We start from the raw sequence: 19,784 nt of genomic DNA on the forward strand, positions 1-19,784 counted from the left end.
ACTTTCTGTGGTGTCCATTTCAGTCTTTTTCCTTTTCATAGTTTCATAGTAAAGTTTCAGAGAATTTGACATAATTTTCATTTAAGTTGTTTTTGAATTGTGGTTCTTCAAATATCAATGCAACCCAGTAAACTTGTATCATAAGTATGATAGGAATCTAGCAGAGGAACTGCAAACTCCTGTTAGATATGAATAATAATGCCATTATGTTCATGCTTCTTATTTTAAATAAACCTCTGTTTATCTGTGCAAGAATCAGCACATTATTCAACCTCTGTCTCGAATTGTCCAGTCAACCTAAGAGGCCATAAGAAATCCCCGTCTACCAACTCCAAATTCCACCCCTAGAATTTACATTCAAATTACAGATTTGTTGAGTAATCAGAATCCACTCCATGACTCTCGCCCCAAACAATGCAATGAGAGGTAACTGCTGAGCAGAGTCATTTGGAGTCCAGTGTGCCAATACAGCCTTTGCAATGCAAGGGCAACATCTTAATCTCTTACCTCATTAAGTTGTATAATGTGGAATAAAATTCTCATTCCAAGCACAGGAGAGAAGAGTTTAGACTCCAGAGTCCAGTGTTATTTCCAGTCACTGTGGTGGAAAAATCCCACATGGACATCAGCAGGTGCATTGTGTGAAAAGCAACACACAGCAAGTGTAAGACACTTTTATCCAGGCTTGACGTTATTAGCTGATTAATCCTTTCTTATTAACTCAGGGAAATAAACAGATAAAGAGATTGCTGTTGCATGATTGATTTGTAACAAATCATTATTATCTTGTTTTTTTATCGTTTTGTTTGTTTATTTTTTTGGTACAGATCTCTGAACTTTCAAAATGTCATCACTGTAATCTTTCTAACCAGGTGGCAGCATTAAAAAAAAGAAAAAGAAGGAACAAATACATCCACTGGAGAAATACAAACAGTGAGTTTGTTTGTGAACATAATTTAGTTCTGTAAAATACAAAGCCAAATTGGAAAAAAAATGTAGCTAACATAACATTACTTTCCATTAGTAGGTTACATGATAAATAAATAATAATAATAATAAATATATATGTAGGTACATTACTATCCAGCTCTTTTCTTAACCACCTGTCGAGCTTGTGGTCAAGTGTGGGCAGGGGTGTAGCATGGCACCTGGCCCATGAAATATGATTGCCTCCCTCTTTGGTGTTTAACTGCAAGTATTTTAAAAACTTTGTACTTTGTTGAAATATTTCAATGTCATCTGCTTCTACACCACTTTATTTTGGGTGTAGTTGTTCTTCTTTGTACTCCATGCTACTTACTTTAAAACTTTAGTTAGATGGTGCTGATCAATTGCATTATTATAGATCAAGCTACCGAGCAATATACAAGTAATTAAAAACATCAACGGCTGCAGCATTAAAGTAATATGAATGTCAGTGAATCAATAATTATGATTCAATTTTGATTCTGGTGAGTATCATGATATCAGGAGTACAGTGTGTCATTCCATTTAATAATTGTTACTTCAAATATACTCGTTCACTATGAATCAGTAATAAATCTACTTAAGTAAAAGGTTGAAATACTTTAACAGTTTGCAAACCAAATATCCAACACAAGATCGTGTTTAAATTCTTATGTAGATCCACCAGGTACCGGTCTTGTACGTTTATTATATTTTTGATAAATATTCAGATTTCTTGGGTACCTCCCTCTGTTGTGCTCTTGCCACCCCCTGCAGGGCGCACCTTAAAAGGACCTTTACAGCCAGTTTAAAATGACCAGTTAACATGGTCATACACATGAACTGTGGGAGGAAACCCATATATGTTCAGGGAGAACCTGCAAAGAAAAAAAAAATCATACCAGGTAATTCAATTTTCTTGCTATGAAGAAAAAAAAAGTAATTTCTATTAACATACACTGACAGCGCAATGTCAGCTGTATTTAAACTTTTCTTCTGTAATGGGATCCCATCAAACTACACTCAGGCTTCAGTGACAATTCATCCTGAGATATAGAATCTCTTGTCAAATATAATGGATTAGGACACAAATGGGCCATCTCATCGATCCAGTCTCAAGGGTGCTTTAAATTGTTTCACTACCACTTAAACACTATGGCAGTGAAAGCAAGAGAGAGCCTCCACTCACCCTAATATAGCCCAGCGATGGTAATTAACAAACTAGATTTTAAATCTCAGAGAGACCGTTTAGGATACTCCAGACAGCCTTTAGTCCAGACGCCTTAGATTTTTCCTGCTTGCATCGCCAACACTCTCTCCGGGGCTTTGCCTGCTCCAGAAATTTCTGTAGGAATGCCTACGCTTCGGCTCTGTCAGTCCCAGTGATCTTCAGGAGGAATGGCCCTGAAGAGATAAGGCAGTCGGACAATGAGCATGTCCACCTGGAAAAGCGAGATTCTCCATCACAGGGCCCAGGGTTACTAAGGTGTCAGTAGCTCTCCCACTGTGCTACAGTGAAGAAGTGCCATATCGTCAGTGGTCCTTGGCAGATACAGAAGACCTCCTGGCACAGCTATTGCCACTGACTGCAGTGTCTGATTTTATTCTAAAGCGAGAATCCAAAATTAAAGCTGCACTAAGCAGGAATGTTACATAAAAGGACAAAGTGTCACCAGTGGGCAGCACTCAAAATGAGACCCAGGAGAGGAGCAGTGCTAGCACTTTTTACTTTGTCTGGACCTGCTGTTTATGGTCAAAGCACTGCTACCTAAAGGCAATGCAAGTAAAAGCAAGCAAACTTTGTCAGTGGGTTTCATCTGGAGGAAAGACAGTTTATTTACTCTGCTGACAGATACATGGAAGAAAAGCTGTGATTATCCCCTTGCTAATCTGTAACATGTCTATTTTTTTTCATATAATTTGTGAACATGTGCCCTTACATATATTCTAATGGTATATTTCTTTCAGCAAGTTTAAAAAATATCCTCTTCCTTTCCATAGCAACCCCAACCAAGCACATTCTATTGTGGCACGGTGATGTTATAATTTGTCCAAGCATACTGAAAGCATACTGAAAATTTAAACTGCAGGCCTTTTAAATAAATAAAAAATAATAATAATAACAACATAACTAGTGTGTGGTCCTTTGATCATGTCAGCAAACCAGCAGGACAGCTGAATGAGCCAAGACACCTAGACATAACTGGAGGAGAGGAAAGAAAAGGGAAAAGACTCAGATATAACATAAACAGAGTTATGAGATTGTATTGTGGGCCACTGATTGCAACACTTATGGTGGTAAAGAAATTGTTATCCAAGTGCTCTCCAAATGGCTTAGGTAGCGCCACTGTTAGCTAATGTTAGTTTACAACTGTTCTGACAATAACTGAACTCTGTGATTTAGCCATGCTGGTTTAAAGGATTTTGCACCTTATGGATTATGCTCATAATCCACATACCTAATTATATACTAGAGTGTTGTTGTGTCTTTCCTTGAAAACAAAAGTGTCCTGAACCATGATAAAATTCTTGAGCGAGGTACAAACCAGGCGAACTGAAAATGAAAGAGTGAAGTGCAAACTTCACTAAATGGCCTCAACTGATAAGATTTTATTTTTTCCTCCGGCTGACATTCAAGCTGACATTTAACACTTTTTATTTCTTTAATTTCTTACAGAATGTGACAGGTGTCTCGCTCAACACCTAGAAACTCACTAGATGGGAAAAACTTCCAGCTAGTGCGCAGAAAGTTATCGCTACAGACAGAAGATTAGATACCAGTGTATGTCAAGCAAGCATTAATGGTTATTTGATATAAATCCGTTATTTTTTATTCTTGAATGTATTGGCTCAACATCAGACTGTGCACTGGAGCTTGGGAGAAGTTTTATTTGACACTTCAGCAGTATATAAATGGACTGTTCAAATATTAGTCTTCTAAAGTTTTGGCTGAACTTTAACCTCCTAAGACCTGAACTTTTCCACGGCATTTTTAATTTCTCTTTGATATTTGGGCTGATTGGGACCTGATGAATGTAAAAACAAAGAAATAATAGATTTTTTATTTTACAGAATTTTTGTTTCTAAGAAAAATGAGAGCCACATATGAGGATATTCGTTTAAAATGTCGATAGAACAGTAGCAGTATAACGTCCTCGTAAGTGGATATCAGGCCCTTGTAGAGCAAAATTGAGTATTTTGGTCTAAATAACCCAAAATGTGATGTCCACATATGTGGACGCCAGGTCCCAGGAGGTTAAAAAAAACTGAAAAATAAGGGAATCAGTTACATTTTTCAAATTGCACCCTTAGAACAATTAACCAAAAAAAGAACAAAAAGAATAATAAATCAGTAGATACATCATGTTTGATCACTCATCAAGTGATTTCTATAAATGCACATGAATAAACATATGGGAAAATGAAAGAAAAATCATTATTGCTCACAGGAAGTCCCTTTTTTAGACAATCTTGACAACTTGTGATCAATGCCCAGGTGGAACGGTCGCTCAAAACTCTGGCTTTTGCTACAGTCACACTAGGGAAAATAGTGTTTGGAGACCATCTAAAAACCAAGATTATTGCTAATGTGTGCAGTGAATTTGGATGTTGTTGCCTTTGAAATGGTTGCTTCACAGACAGGGACCAGGTTTGTGAGAGCCAGTTCACTTTTGTAAGATTTCTTTGAGCCAAGATGGTGATAAAATGGTAAAAATCTCAGGCTGCTACCAGTTTGTGACTGATTTACAAACCGAAAAAACTCTGAATGCAAGTAATGAATGTGAATTTCTGTGCATGCAGATAGCAACAGAGTTTAGTCAGAATCTTGTATAGTTGAAACAGAAAGTCCGTCACAAAGAATGACGTAGTTGCTATAGATATTTGCAATCGGTTACTGAATGTGGAAAAGCGAGGAGTCTGCTGCCCTGTTTTTTAGTCTTGTAAGACAGAGCCATTAGACACCACAGGTAATTCTAGTTACCGGTGTTCCAGTGAAGCATTCACAGTTCAACATTCAGAGAAAAATTAAATAGGACATGAGAAATGGTTTATCTGGGGAAAAATACAAAACTAAAAGACAGCATGCAGCTGCCTCTGGAGCAATGTCCCCGATCAAGCGAGGATCCAGTTTAAGTTAATTTAGTTCATATTTGCCTGTTTAGGCACAATAGCTGTGGTGTGTCAGTGGTCCCTGAGGTTATTATGGGGGAAAATAATTATCTCCTATTTGGGGTGCTGACATAAAAAGTGACCACACGAGCAGTGCCACTGTTCATCTTTTGCCCTCAAATGCATACTGCATACTGTGTCGTAAACTAGATATTATTGTGATAAAGTTATATTTAAAATGATCTGCCATAATATTTGCATCATTATCATAACAAAAGACAATTAAAATGACAGGTAATTAATAGATTACATAATTTGTTATGGCCTTGTCAATCAAAATGACAATGCGACCCTCTAAGGGCGTATCAGAATACTTACAGATGGGAGGTCTCAGAACTCAATTTCCTAAATCACACCTTCATTGATTTATTATAAGATACACTAAGAATTGTCATTTGTCATCTCTTGACAATTCCTGAGATTGCTAAATTATGAGACTCTTCAAAAGTTGTAATAACTGTCAACAACTAAGAGCTCTGAAAAGAAGCTAATTTATGAATCCAGAACAGGAATATACCTCGTATATATGAGCAAATGTTCTTTTCCCTTTTCCTGGGACTATCTCACCTAATGGAAAAAGGACACTGCTTTAAACTTAAGCAGTTAAGAGCAACAAGAGACAAAAATAATACAAAAACAAATAAATACATAGAATAAGATTAAAAAGATAAGTTTTATATTGCATACTGCATAGGAGCTTTCATTCCTTCAGACCTTCTCACAGCAACAAAAAGAAACCTTGACTTCAGCCTCAAAGGCTGATAGAGAAAGATCATTAATTATTTTAGAGAAGCAGTTGTTGCTGACCATCAGTGTGGGAGGAGTTATAAAGCCATTTCCAAACTATCTGAAGTCCATCATTCTACAGTGAAAATAATTATTCACCAGTGGAAAACATCTCAGCTTCATCTCAGACCCAGCGGGCCTCAGTTAGCATGTTAAATGTTAAAGTTCATTACAGTACAATTAGAAACTAGAATTACAAGAATGTATGAGTATTGCTTATTTGGAGGAGTTACCTTTACTTCCTAAAAAGAACATAAGAGCACAGCTTTGGTTTGCAAAAGCTGTATCTGAATGAATCACAAGACTTCTAGGCGATTTTAGCCCATATAGTTGCATTCAGAGAAAACATAGCACTGTTACACCTCACACCAACTGTCAACTATGGTGGTTGAAAGATGACAATTTGGGTTTGTTTTGAAGCCACAGGGCCTGGGAAACTTTCAGTCAGTGAGTCAGCCATGAAGTCATCTATATACCAAATCATCCTACAGTCAAATGTGATCTGTCTGACAGTTAAAGCTAATTTCATCATGCAATAGGAGAATGATCCCAAGCACATGAGCAACAGAATGACTGAAAAAGAAAAGAATCAAGGTATTGTAAAGGCCCAATCAAAGTTCTGAGCTCAACCAGTTTGAAGTGCTGTGGGGGGAAAACTTAAGAGAGATGTGCTGAAACACATCCCCAAAAACCTCAATGAACAGACAGTGCTGTGAAGAGATGTGTGAGAGACTGATAGTCATATGAAAAACAACTACTTAAAATCATAAAAGTTGTTCTACAAGCTATTGAATCATAGGGGGTATTTAGTTGTTTACATACATGTTTTTGCTTTTCGCCTCATTGCCTCATTAAGTCCTGGTATGATTCGGACTATGTTCTGATATGTAAAACATATCAATTGGAAGGGGTACTTTCTTTTTACCATGACTGTACTACAAAATCATCCATGAACCAATGAACTACATAAGGCAGTGTAAGTAGGAACACTTTTCACAATGTCCTTGACTGAACATTATTATGAGCGCAAAATAGCCTTAAAACCTAAAGTAATCTGACGTTAGAAGGGCTGAAAAGAAAATCCAAATTAAGATGAGAAAACCTCACTAGCTTCAAAGAGTGTGTCATCTTCCCACTGACTTAGCTGGGTGTCCAAACATTTACTCACTCCACAACTATGACTTCTTTTTCTTTTTATGTTCATAAAATACAACAATGTATTATCATAATGTATTGTTGCATTAGGTTGCAATTTTAACTTTAAAAGTCAACTGCACTGTCCAAACAGCTTCATCGGTATCATTTCCATATCACCTGTTTGAGTAACAGCAATTAACAAAGTGCAATTAGACAGCAAACTCTTTTACTTCCTTATATTTTGTTTTCCAAGGAATCATAAAAAGAACATAAAAGACAAATTCTGCAGCAAAATGTAATTTAAAGCAGATTCCTTCTGAGCAGCAAGAGTTCAAATGTTAATTCAAAACACACAAAAATACAAATAAGCAAAAAGAAAAATCTTGGGAGCATGCTGAATCACTAATAGCTTTAAGCTCTTTTTTTAATTGTCTGAAGTTGTGGCCAAGTAATTTCTAAGCAGTTACCATCTTTCTCTTTGGTCAGAAACGGGCTGGAGTTAAAAACAACAACAACAACAACAAAGACACTGTTGCCTGCTGCTTAAATCACACCAGATGGCGCAAGATGCGACACAAGAAGTAGGTAATCTGGATTTATGACCTTGGACATGTGCTGAGTGCAGGGGCATCTGTTGTGATGAAAATGGCAGCTATTTTAATGAAAGCTGGAACTATGTGCTTAGATCTCATAGAGGGGAAGCTGTAAAATTACAGCACATTACACCAAGGTTACTCCTGAAATAACCCCGTGTTTGGCCTTGCAGACATAGAGCAGCTTTGAATCATATTCAAAAGTTGTCAAACTGCACCACGATGCTTCTCTGACACCTTTCAAAAACATCCGAGTTCTGGAAAGAGCCAGCTATAATAACAAAAATCATCACCATCACCATCATTAAAGTCTTCGACTCTATTCATATGGCAGAACTGGAATGCTCTTTGTGCCTGGTGTTGCATGCCTTACACCTACCGCTTTCTCCCTCACTGGTATCTTCTTTAACTGGGCATGGTTAAACAACAGTCAAATTCTGGAGAGCAAAATGATACAAAATGAGACAAATGTGTTCTGTTGAGTCTGTTAAAAACAAATGACATCTCTTTTATTAAAAATAAATAAATACACTCCCTTCTTTTGTAATCACGATTAAAAAAGAAACTTCCTGGCCATGCACAGATGTCTCTTAGCAATTTGCTTCACAAAAGAAAGACTTTTAAAAAAGCCAACAAACCAAACATAACTGATAGGATCGCTTGCTTGACTCCGATTTTACTGTAATGTTCTTGTTTTAAGGGTTATTTCTACCTTTTCAGATAATGATGGTCCGGTTAAACACCTAAAATATTTTCCTGAGCTGCTGCTGCTACCAGAGAGATGACCTGATTTGTCTCTTCATACTTTTTTGCGATGCAACATTGCATTTCAGCATGTCAGCCTTAAACACATTATCCTCGTTCTGACGTGATGAGGAAGGATTTAACTAGACAATGAATCAGAGGCTCCCTAATGAAGGTCTTGCATGAAGAATAACAACCTGTAGCAGGGAGATGACAACTATGTTGACAACTAATAATTCAAGATGGCGCCGAGTATGGCAGCCTCGTCACGAGCTCCCCCAAGCAACGGCTTTCTTCTGTGTTTAATTTTACTTTTCCTTTATTTTTTCACGAGCAGCACTTGTCTCCTTGTGTACGACCGACAAACCTTACTGGACATAAAAGACGGTCTTTCTAATAACTTTCCGGAGTTCAAGTTTTGCAACACAGACGCTCCATTTGCAGACCCCCCATTCATCTCACCTGAGACGCCTTTGTTCTCTGGCCCTGGAGGCCGCAAACGCCGACGCAGAGGGAGAAGATCTGGCGTTCTGGTTCGACTGAGACGGCGCACTTACAGACCACCGCTACCCAGTTTATTACTGGCTAATATGCAGTCTCTGGAGAACAAGCTGTGCGAGCTTCGGGCACGGATCTCATTCCAGCGAGAGATGCGGGACTGCTGCGTGATATGCCTCACAGAAACCTGGCTATTGGACAAAGTACCGGACTCCGCAATACAACTGCCGGGGTTCTCTGTGCACCGCGCGGACAGGTCACAGGATCTTACTGGGAAAAGCAGAGGCGGTGGTGTGTGTTTCATGATCAACAACAGCTGGTGTGATTATGCGAACGTGCACCCGGTCAAATCCTTCTGCTCACCGGACCTGGAGTACCTGATGATTAAGTGCCGGCCATTCTGGCTACCGAGGGAATTTACAGCAGTGATTATTACGGCTGTTTACATTCCCCCACAAGCCGACACTGCCCGTGCACTCAGGGAACTGTACAGCGCGATCAGCAGCGAGGAAACCGCACACCCAGAGGCAGCGTTTATCACAGCCGGAGACTTTAATAAGGGAGACCTGAAGAAAGTCTCACCAAAACTCCATCAACACATCCTTTTCAACACACGTGGAAACCGGCTACTCGACCACTGTTACACCTCTTTCCGGGATGCGTACAAAGCCCTCCCCCGCGCCCCATTCGGCCAATCAGATCACTGCTCCATCCTGCTCCTGCCCGCCTACAGGCAGAAGCTGAAACAGGAAGCTCCAACCCGGAGGGCGGTGCACTGTTGGACGGACCAATCGGAGTCTGCGCTGCGGGACTGTTTTGATCATGCGGACTGGGAAATGTTTCATGTGGCCGCCAGAGACATTGATGAATACACAGACTCAGTCTGTGGATTTATCAGGAAATGCGTGGAAGATGTCGTCCCATCCAGAACAGTCAAATCCTTCCCAAATCAAAAACCCTGGATTAACGGAGATGTTCGCGCGGCACGGAACACCGCCTTTGCCTCCGCGAACACATCGGACTACAAACACGCACATTACCAACTCCGGAAGACGATCAAAGCAGCCAAACGTGAGTACAGGGACAGGGTGGAACAACAGTTTGACAACCCTCGGAGTATGTGGCAGGGACTAAACACGATCACAGACTTTAGAGGGAAAACCAGCACACCGCAGACCACGGCCTCCCTGTGTGAGGATCTAAACGTATTCTACGCTAGATTCGACACAGCGAACACCATGAGACCGGACAGTGTGCGCACCGCGGATGACGTCAGTGCGCACACTGTGTCTGAGGAGGATGTGCGGAAGTGCTTCAGGAAGGTGAACGCACGCAAAGCTACTGGTCCGGACGGGATTCCCGGCCGCGTCCTCAGGTCATGCGCGGCTCAGCTGGCTGGAGTGTTCACGCACATCTTCAACCTTTCCCTCTCTCTGTCTGTAGTCCCAGCCTGCTTCAAAATGGCCACCATCGTCCCTGTACCCAAATCCTCCACCATCTCCTCATTGAACGACTGGCGACCTGTAGCCCTGACCCCCATCGTAAGCAAATGCTTCGAGAAGCTGGTCAGGGACTTCATCTGCTCTGCACTACCCGACTCACTGGACCCTCTACAGTTTGCATACCGCCACAACAGGTCCACTGATGATGCCATAGCCCTGACACTACACACTGCCCTGTCACACCTGGAGAAGAGAGACACGTATGTGAGGATGCTGTTTGTAGATTACAGCTCAGCATTCAACACCATCGTTCCCTCGAAGCTGGACAGGAAACTGCAGGATCTAGGACTGAGCAGCTCCCTCTGCAGCTGGATCCTTAGCTTCCTGTCTGACAGATGCCAGGTGGTCAGACTGGGCAGCATCACCTCATCCCCCATCACACTGAACACTGGTGCTCCACAGGGGTGTGTACTGAGCCCTCTCCTGTACTCACTCTACACCTACGACTGCACAGCCACTAACAGCTTCAACATCATTGTGAAGTTTGCGGACGACACTACAGTGGTGGGTCTTATCACCAACGGTGATGAGACGGCTTACAGGGAGGAGGTCAGCGCCCTGACCCACTGGTGTCAAGACAACCATCTCACCCTCAACGTCGCAAAGACAAAGGAGTTGATAGTGGACTTCCGGAGGTGCAGAGAAGTACACACCCCCATCACCATCAACGGCGCTGCTGTGGAGAGAGTGAGCAGCTTCCGGTTCCTTGGAGTACATCTGGCTGAGGATCTTACGTGGTCAGTACACACAAACAAAACAGTGAAGAAGGCGCAGCAGCACCTCTTCTTTCTCAGGAGACTGAAAAGATTCGGCATGAGCCCCCGCATCCTCAGGACCTTCTATCACTGTGCCATTGAGAGCATCCTCACCACCTGGTATGGCAACAGCACCGCCTACAACCGCAAAGCTCTCCAGCGAGTAGTGCGGTGCTCTGAACTTCCCTCCCTCCAAGACATCTACAGGAAGCGGTGCCTGAGGAAAGCGGGGAGGATCATCAAGGACTCCAGTCACCCCAGCCATAAACTGTTCAGACTGCTTCCATCAGGAAGGAGGTTCTGCAGCATCTGGTCCCGTACCAGCAGACTGAGAGACAGCTTTTTCCATCAGGCCATCAGACTGCTGAACACGTCATAGACACCTCAGCTTCACTACTGGAACTTTAACATTATGCACTCCACACTGTATATAAATGCCACTTGTTTTGCACATATTCAACTCTGTATATTTTATATATTTTATTATTATTATTATTATTATTATTATTATTATTATTATTTATTTATTTATTTTAATTTTTTTTAACTATTTAATTTGTAAAAATGTGCATACACACACACACCACACACACACACGTAGGAAAATATTTAGTATACACATCCAGAAATGCATACACTATTATATATTGTACATATATTTATTAGTTTCAGGTTGGCCATTCTTGTATTTTGCTCGTTTGTGTTGTTGTGTTTGCACATCTCTGTTGCTTGTGGGGCTCGCACACAAGAATTTCACTCGCATGTGCTGTGCCAGTGTGCCTGCACATGTGATGTGACAATAAAAAGTGATTTGATTTGATTTGATGCTGGTTGTGATACTGCATGTGCACCGCTGATAATGGCCTCTTTGCTCCTATGGGAGGACTTTTCTGTCTTAAAAAAAAGAAAGAAAATGTGTTAATATTGTTTTGGCATGAAAAAAATAGGCTTATAAGTTAGAAAGCACTTTTAATTCCACATAGTGGGGAATGTGAATTCTCATTTTGTCCAGTTGAGTTGTGCTTAAAGCTTAAGCTTTATGACTAATTGGTTGTTAAACGAGTCGAACACAAACAGATTCTGTTGTTTTCCTGCCCCCTCATCAAGGGAAGCGACAAATGCAAACAACATCATTCATTTGATGTGTGATTGTTTGATTCAGAATGGGGTGCCTCAATCAGAACAAAGCCAAATCCTCATTAGTGATCTGAGCTGTCAGCTCCAACAAAGTCATTTCCCACATTAACTTGTAAAACAGTCTGTTAAGTCAAGGCTGCTAGGTGAATAAGAAAAAAAAGCCTTTTTCGACCCACAGTCGCACAATCCAACATGACATATTTGTTAAGGATTCACTGCAAATATATAACTAAAACTCCTCCTGTGTGAAATGTTGCACATTATCACATAGGCGCTAGGTAAACTAATCCAATTTAGAGCTGACACGGGAAATGATGAATAAATGTTGGTGATAAGATGCCCGGCATGATTTCCTGAGAATAGATAACATTTAAACAGTTTTTTTATTCTGTGATAACACTGCAAAACTAAAGGATGACTGACACATTTAAATGTTGCTACAAAAATGTCAGATTACCTAATCCATATGGATAAAAGTACTGAGCAACCTGCAGATTAAATGCCATATAACAAAGCTAGTGGTGCACATTGTTCTTTATTTTTTATTTAACTGCAAGAGAAGATTTGCAGTTCTGCAGTTATTGAGTCAGCAGAGCATTGGTGACTCTTATGCATTATACACCTCAGCCTTTGTGACCCTGAAGGCCTTTACACACAGTGTGAAATTTGTGCAAATGTTTTGAGGGTTAAAAATATTTTTTAGATTCAACTATTAATGCAGCCCATGAATCAGACCGTGTGATTTTGAAGGGCGAACTTACAGAATTTGTTTTATTTTAGTTTTTGATCAAGTTAGACTTTTCTGATTGTATGAATAAACATACCTGACCAATCAGACAACAGCATTTTGCAACAAGTGCCCTCGTAGCTCAAAACTGGTACTGAATATACAGTTATATGGAAATAGTGAAATTATTCTCCAGTAGTTTATCTCAGACACTCAACTAGATGTTGCTCCAGGTCAATCGACTCGCTGAAATTATTTCTCTGCCTCCTCAGATCTGGTCCCAACTCTGCCAACAGGAGCTCAAACTGCCCCACTGACATCTGATATATGTATGAAAGTGGTCGTGATACAGCTTCAACTACTGGGTCAAACTATGAAATTCTTCCTGCTGCTGCCAGTGTGTCTTTTGAGGATACCATTTTGATAAAAATGCAGAACTTTTGGTGTGTGTATATACAACAAGATTGGGTCCAAAATATTCAGAATTGTTTCCTAAACCGAAGTTAAAAGATGTTTTGTCATTTCGTGCACCTCTGAGACTAAGATCATCTTTATGCTTCCTCACTCCAAAAGCTTCACAAAGCTACAAATTTTGTTGTTGTCCGTCTGGATAAGTGTGGACCACACACTTAGGAACTTTCAACACATCAAGATTATCGGTTACATTTCTCTGCTGCAACACAGGGTCTTGATAATGTGTAACTCAAAGGTACTGAGTCCAGTGCAAGTGACAACACTTTTACTCAGAAGAAAATGATCTAAAGATGGCAGGTCATGGATCCTGACAGATTAATGCCCTTGGATCTATCAAGTCACTATCAGCCGTCCCAAGTGAGATATGAAGCTTTTATGCAATCAACAAACTTGAATAGAAAACAGTTTTCCTGACACAGAGCAAAAAAAACCCCATTGTCATCCCGTCAAATTGAATCATAAAGCTCGTTGATACGGCCATCCATCTTTTACTGTAGAGCTCTAGAGTTTAAGTGCAACTATCCTAATTCACTATGTCCAAATGGTAGCCAAGTGTTTTACCATTTTGTAATTTTTCCAAAGGCTGGCTTGTTAAGATTGCTTTAACCACTTAGAGCCTGTCACATATGCCTCTTTCTCTCTCTGATGATGATGAACGTGAGCAAGTGTGAAAACTAATTTTTTGCTCTATCTTGTAACCAAGCAGGGTATATTTTCCATTTCTCTCCCCACTACTGTATTCTGGATACATACCTACTACCCATGTCCTGAGCTGTCACAGCAGATCCCTCAATCTTTTTACCCTCTTTGAAGAGCAATTAGTGTTGATGAAGATCCAATGCACGCAGTGGAACTGAAAATCAAACCGGAGCAAAGTCAATTTGATTTAATTTGTAAAAATGTAACTGCAAAAGCAGCAGCATCTCAAGTCATCCTAGCTTTAATTGTGACATTTCTTCTTCTAGCAAAGGAACCACATTGATTATGGAACATTCACTGTCATGAGCATCTAGTAGGATTTTCAGAATGTGTTTGCCAGCTGAATAGAGGGATAATGATACCTATTTCATAATATCTGGACAGTGACGACACCACTGTTTGACATATGCTTGAAATTACTTTTAAAAGGGCAAACAAACTCGCATATGCATGCTATCTGGTGCACATCCTGCTACAAGCTGCAGTGGTTACCAGACAGCTAAATTAGTGCTTGATGCAACTTAATGTAGCCTCCCTAAAGAGGCTGAGTTTATATTGACAATTTGTTAATCAAATTAGAAAATGGATTATGCGCAGAACATCTGGTCTTTGTAATAACACTCATTATTAAGCTCCACTGTGGGCACGCTGTTCAAGCACTTACATTGCTGGTGTCCATATCTCAGTGCCAACATATGAGCTCAGTGGTTGTGATGCTCAACATTCTTGTCACTTCACCTTGTCTTTACTCTGTCATGAGATTTCCTTTTATATATACGTTTCGAAAAGGAAAAAGAAAATCAATTGAATATTTCATTTTTTTCCCCTCATATAGTGAGAGATGGCACATTTCAATCTTATGGCTGGCCCCTCTGAGAGCTTATCATCGCTGATGTATAAACTTTAGTGTAATTTAATGAAAGCCATTTTTTCTCTCTACTGTGTGGCACATAGCTCAAGTGCATTATGTTTCACCCAGTCTGAGAATCACAATCTCCATGCAAGTCTGATTGTTTCTCCCAGGGGAAAGAAGGCATCTCGTAATAATGCATCAAAATGCCCCTTCTTGCAAGTAGCTGCTGACCTGTATGCCTCTATGTTCTTTGTAGACCAGTTTTTGTATTTATTAACATCATTTACCATCATTAAAAACCACTCATCTGTGTTTTTTTTTTTTCACTTAAAAATGTAAAAGCAGCAAACCTGTCCAAGGGCAATACGGCACATTTTTAAAAACCATACTGTATTTACGTTGCTCTGTAGAGGTAGCACTGGCATTTATATAAAATCTGAAAAACTCGTAATGTTTTGTGGTTAGCAGGCCCTCCCAAAACCATGACTGTACAGTTAATATTACTTCAGATCGTTGGCATGAATGGAAATCTTCCCAAGATTGTAGCGTTGCATTGCTAATTGCATCCAAACAAAATAAAGATTTAAAGTAATTACATTTTGTACCGCTCTCTTCTCTTATTTAGCATCAGCGGTGCACACTGACAGTCATAAGGGGACTTACAGCTGGGATTACCAAAGTAAATCAGAAAGCTTCTTAGCCCCAGGACTTCTGTGACAGTGGTAGCACTCTGAAAATTTGTCTTCTGTTGTGTGTAGTGTATGTGCCAATGTGGAATTGTTTGTGCTGCAGAGACTCAGTTGTATTCTGTTTTCACTCAGTTTTCTTCTTTTTTTAACTATTTGTGTTCTATTACTTCATAATAGAACCTTCAAATTTGACGGCTATGTCTTCCCAGCTAACGTCGCAAGACTAAATGTAACAACCAATGTAACTATTGTATACCTGTAATTTTATATGCACAATAAATTACCCAGTTTATTTAGAAAAGAGTATTTCCAACTGCAGCCTTTTTTTCTTTTTTTAATACATACTACCCCAAAAAACCAAAACAACACCAGCTGCTGTTCCAGTGGAAAACAGATTGTTACATGGAATTTCACATTAATACGTGCAGTGTAAAATGCTCATCTATTTTGGGTTTGTTCATATACAGATGAAGCCCAATATTTAAAGCAAAAAAAAGGAACAAAAGAAGAAGTGTCATCTAACAATTTAGTTGTCCAGCAGCTTCTCTACACCCGTTGAATTATTAATCATTAAACATCTATGCCCAATAAGGAGCAAACTTATATTTCTAAATCAGCAAACTCCCATCTCATACTGGGAAGGCTAGAATACATATCATCAGTTCACGGTTGTTTGGAGCCCATGAGATTCTGAGTGAAAAATGAGAAAATGAGTAGGCGATGTGGCCGATGCGACCCTGACTGGGTTTGTGTGGCATACCAGATGATCCCCATCATCATTCTCCTGTTAGTGTAATTGGAGTCGGTGAGTAGCTCTGGATCGATTTGGTCTTTTCTGAGCTGTGTCTGCATTGTAAACAGACCTGCAGGGCAAACAGGCCTTCTGTCTTTCTGATTGTTAACTTAAATCACCAATCCCACCCTTTAAATCATCCCATTGACCACCAGTTTGATATTATTTTGTAGCAATTAATAATTTAATTCTGTTGGACCACCCTGGTTCAGTAAGCCTTTGGAATCACTGGAATCTGTGTTTTTGCACAAAAACCACAGGACCACTGAGGGACTCAAAACCAGAATGCATTTGCATGAACTGCTGAGGTTTTTGTTAGTCCTACTGCGAGCTGATGAGACTTAGGCTCTGACAGCCTAGGGTCTTGAAGCTGAGCTGAGGTCTTATTGACATGGAGCACGCAGCTTTGCTGTGACCGCCACCGCGGCGGCCGAGCTGATCCACCGACCCTGCCGCAGAGACACAGATGCCAATGTTTAAGAACACAGCGGGAAGCAGTGGAAAGAGGGGGGAAGCTAAACTAGTGCCAGAGAGCAAACAAGCAGACACAGGGAGAGAAGAGTTCTTAATTCCCCCTCTCAGGAATTTGAATTCAAAAACCAGTCAGAAGCTACTAGTGAAACAAAACTTCCCAAGAAATCTTTAAACACCGATCAGACTTTTGCCACACATAAATGAAAGGTTGTGTGGAATCTGAGGTTTTTAGCCCACAATAAGGCCACATTTGCAGGTTAAGACATGCTATGGATTTTCAACTCACCCGCAAAAACACATTTAATGTCACTTGCAGGAGCAAACACGATGGGGAGAAAACAGGAGAAAAAGAAGAGAAATTCTGGTGCCTGCACAAAGAAAAGTGTTTCAGTTCTTGACAGCATGCCAATTTTTTTCAGCCGTCTTCATCACTGATGTTTTCCTTGCACAACAAATGTATTCTGCATTGTGAGTACAAAACGCCACTTTGAAAGGAACACAAGCACCGATGAAACATTATGGTGAGTAATTGGACAAAAATGTAAACATGGCACCATCAATGTTTTCTATTCAGTTTCTGTGGCATCCTTTAATGTGATGTCCGTCACTGGGCATAAAGTTTAGAAACATGTTTGAGGTTCTACTGTGTATGCAGAAATTACTTTTTCTATGATCAACAATTTGCTGGAGATTGTGGAGTGGAAACACATGTCAAAGGCATGACCACGTGATGAAGAGAAAAGGTTTGTCAGCATCCTTCAATTCATTTTATTCTTAACTTAACTGAATATCTAAATAGTGGTACACTGCTGCAGGCGAATGAGATTGTAAAAGTCATTGCCACTTTAAAAAAATGTAGTCAGATTGATTGTTGCTTAGCAGGGTACTATAATCAGCCTCAGGTTCACTGTAATTTATTGTTATTATTCTTCACAAAGATAATTCCCACGCTTGATTAATTGCTTTGTTAATTTGATTTTTATCTAAACAATTACAGTCACAGTTGCCGTCTACCTTTCTGTCAGTGCAAACTGCATTAGTACTGACCCATGCTGACAGTGAGAAACATCGACATAAGTCAACTAACTGACCTCATGTCTGGGCTTTGTTTTGTGTGTTTATGTTTCCATCTTACACTTGAAAACACTCCAGCTCACTTTCTGAATGAATGTAATTAGGTCCTTTCTTGTCATGTGAAGAAACAAAGGACAGACACTTGAAAAATAGCTACCGGCATTGTTCATAACAAAGAGCAATCATTTCTTTGTACTGAAGACCCCCAAAATGCTTTTGAGCTACAAATAAAAAGAGGAAAATTGGTTACAGTGCCATTTTCACCACAGTCAAACGCATCAAGAAGCTAAATGAGGATAGGCATGAAAGACATGTTGTAATAAACTCCAGATGTCCAGCACCTTCTTGTTTAATGGTGTAAAAAGCTGCTGTTCTGTCTGTTGCTGCTGGGGTGACAGAAATACTCACAAAGTGTCCTTTAGTACTCGTGCCTTGGCACAGTGGAAGCGGCAATATTGGACCCAATCACATGAAGTGTGTGTGTGTGTGCGCATGATGTAATAAGTATGTGGTTGATGATGCGAATGACCCATCATGGTATAATTGAATACCAGTAGTGATAGAATTCAGGACAGGCACCCTGGACGTTGGTGGTGAAGATGAAGATTGAAGCTTGTATGGAGCTCTGAGTGGTTTGGGTGAGGTGGAGATAGGGAGTAGGTGGATTCCACGAATGAGAGCCTGAAAGGGAGCACGACGGAGAGCACAGATTTAAACAACGCAGCGTCGAGGCTGATTGGCTCAAAGAAGGTGGGCAAGAAAGTGACTGGACTAGAATAAAGATGTCAGTATTGAGAATGACACAGTGGGAAAGTGGTAGTGATGTAATGAGCTGATGATATGTAATCTTCAAGGTGCTTTTAATTTAAATGTAAAGACCCTATAATAAGAGCGAAAACCCCAGCAAAACACCAATCCCTTTGAGCAAGCAGTTAGCAACAGTGAGAAGGAAAAATTCCCTTTTAACAGGAAGAACTCTCCAGCGGAACCAGACTCATGGGAGGTCAGCCATCTGCTGCAACCGGTTTGACAGGGAGCCAATGAAAATAACCTTATATGCTCATTACATCACCAAATGCACAAAAATGAAGAAAGTCACTAACAGAGAGAAGAACTGCACACAAAACAACTTCACCCGATAAAAAAAAAAAATTAATTAAAAAAGAAATCCCAGAAATAATTCTTCCTCTTATACTCGCTAAGTACGATCAAAGTAGACAAAAGGCTACATTTGTTCCCGTATGGCCTTCATATTCTCTTTTAATTGCCCAACAACCAAAAACATCTGAAATAATCTAAAGGATGCTGTGAACTCTAATTCTTGTCTTATAAATAGATTGATGTTAATAGCCTTTTTTAAAATAAAATAAAAAAAAACAAAAACATTTGCATTGTTTGGATTTTTAGCTCGGATTGAGCAGCTGAATGAAAATTTTTGTCATACAGGAGACTCTGATGTCCTACAGTGATAGAGCTGGATTTCCTATTACGTTGTGCTGGCTCTGTTTCACTTGAATTGATTCAATATGCAAAGGCCCTTTGAGAAATCAGACAGCCTGTAGGGTGTGTGCCATGGTAATGTGGCCCTGAATGAAAAGCATGAAAAGCATGATTATGAAGCTGGTAATGCAGAGCACACAGAAAATGACTGTCTACTGTATCTGACCGTCAGTGTATCCACTGTATTTGCCTCCCTGTCCTTCTCTCATTTCTCTCACCTTCACCCTTTCCCTT

General features: G+C 40.1%; 2 protein-coding genes across 3 annotated transcripts in view; both read right to left on the reverse strand.

Moving 5' to 3' along the window:
* Positions 1-19,784, reverse strand: part of LOC143420332 (uncharacterized) — a 466,151-nt gene that overhangs the window by 318,365 nt on the left and 128,002 nt on the right. The window lies entirely within an intron of this gene.
* LOC101477649 (cadherin-18) overlaps positions 1-19,784 on the reverse strand; it is a 192,022-nt gene that overhangs the window by 124,043 nt on the left and 48,195 nt on the right. The window contains exon 1 of one of the 2 annotated variants that reach the window (XM_076888310.1): positions 508-573. The exons of the other annotated variant lie outside the window; for it this stretch is intronic. The gene's annotated coding sequence lies outside the window, so the exon portion shown is untranslated. Of the gene's footprint in view, positions 1-507; positions 574-19,784 lie in introns of those variants that run through there. 2 annotated transcript variants of the gene reach the window in all.

The sequence above is a fragment of the Maylandia zebra genome, linkage group LG9 (genome assembly GCF_041146795.1).
Source record: "Maylandia zebra isolate NMK-2024a linkage group LG9, Mzebra_GT3a, whole genome shotgun sequence".
Classification (NCBI taxonomy): Eukaryota; Metazoa; Chordata; class Actinopteri; order Cichliformes; family Cichlidae; genus Maylandia; species Maylandia zebra.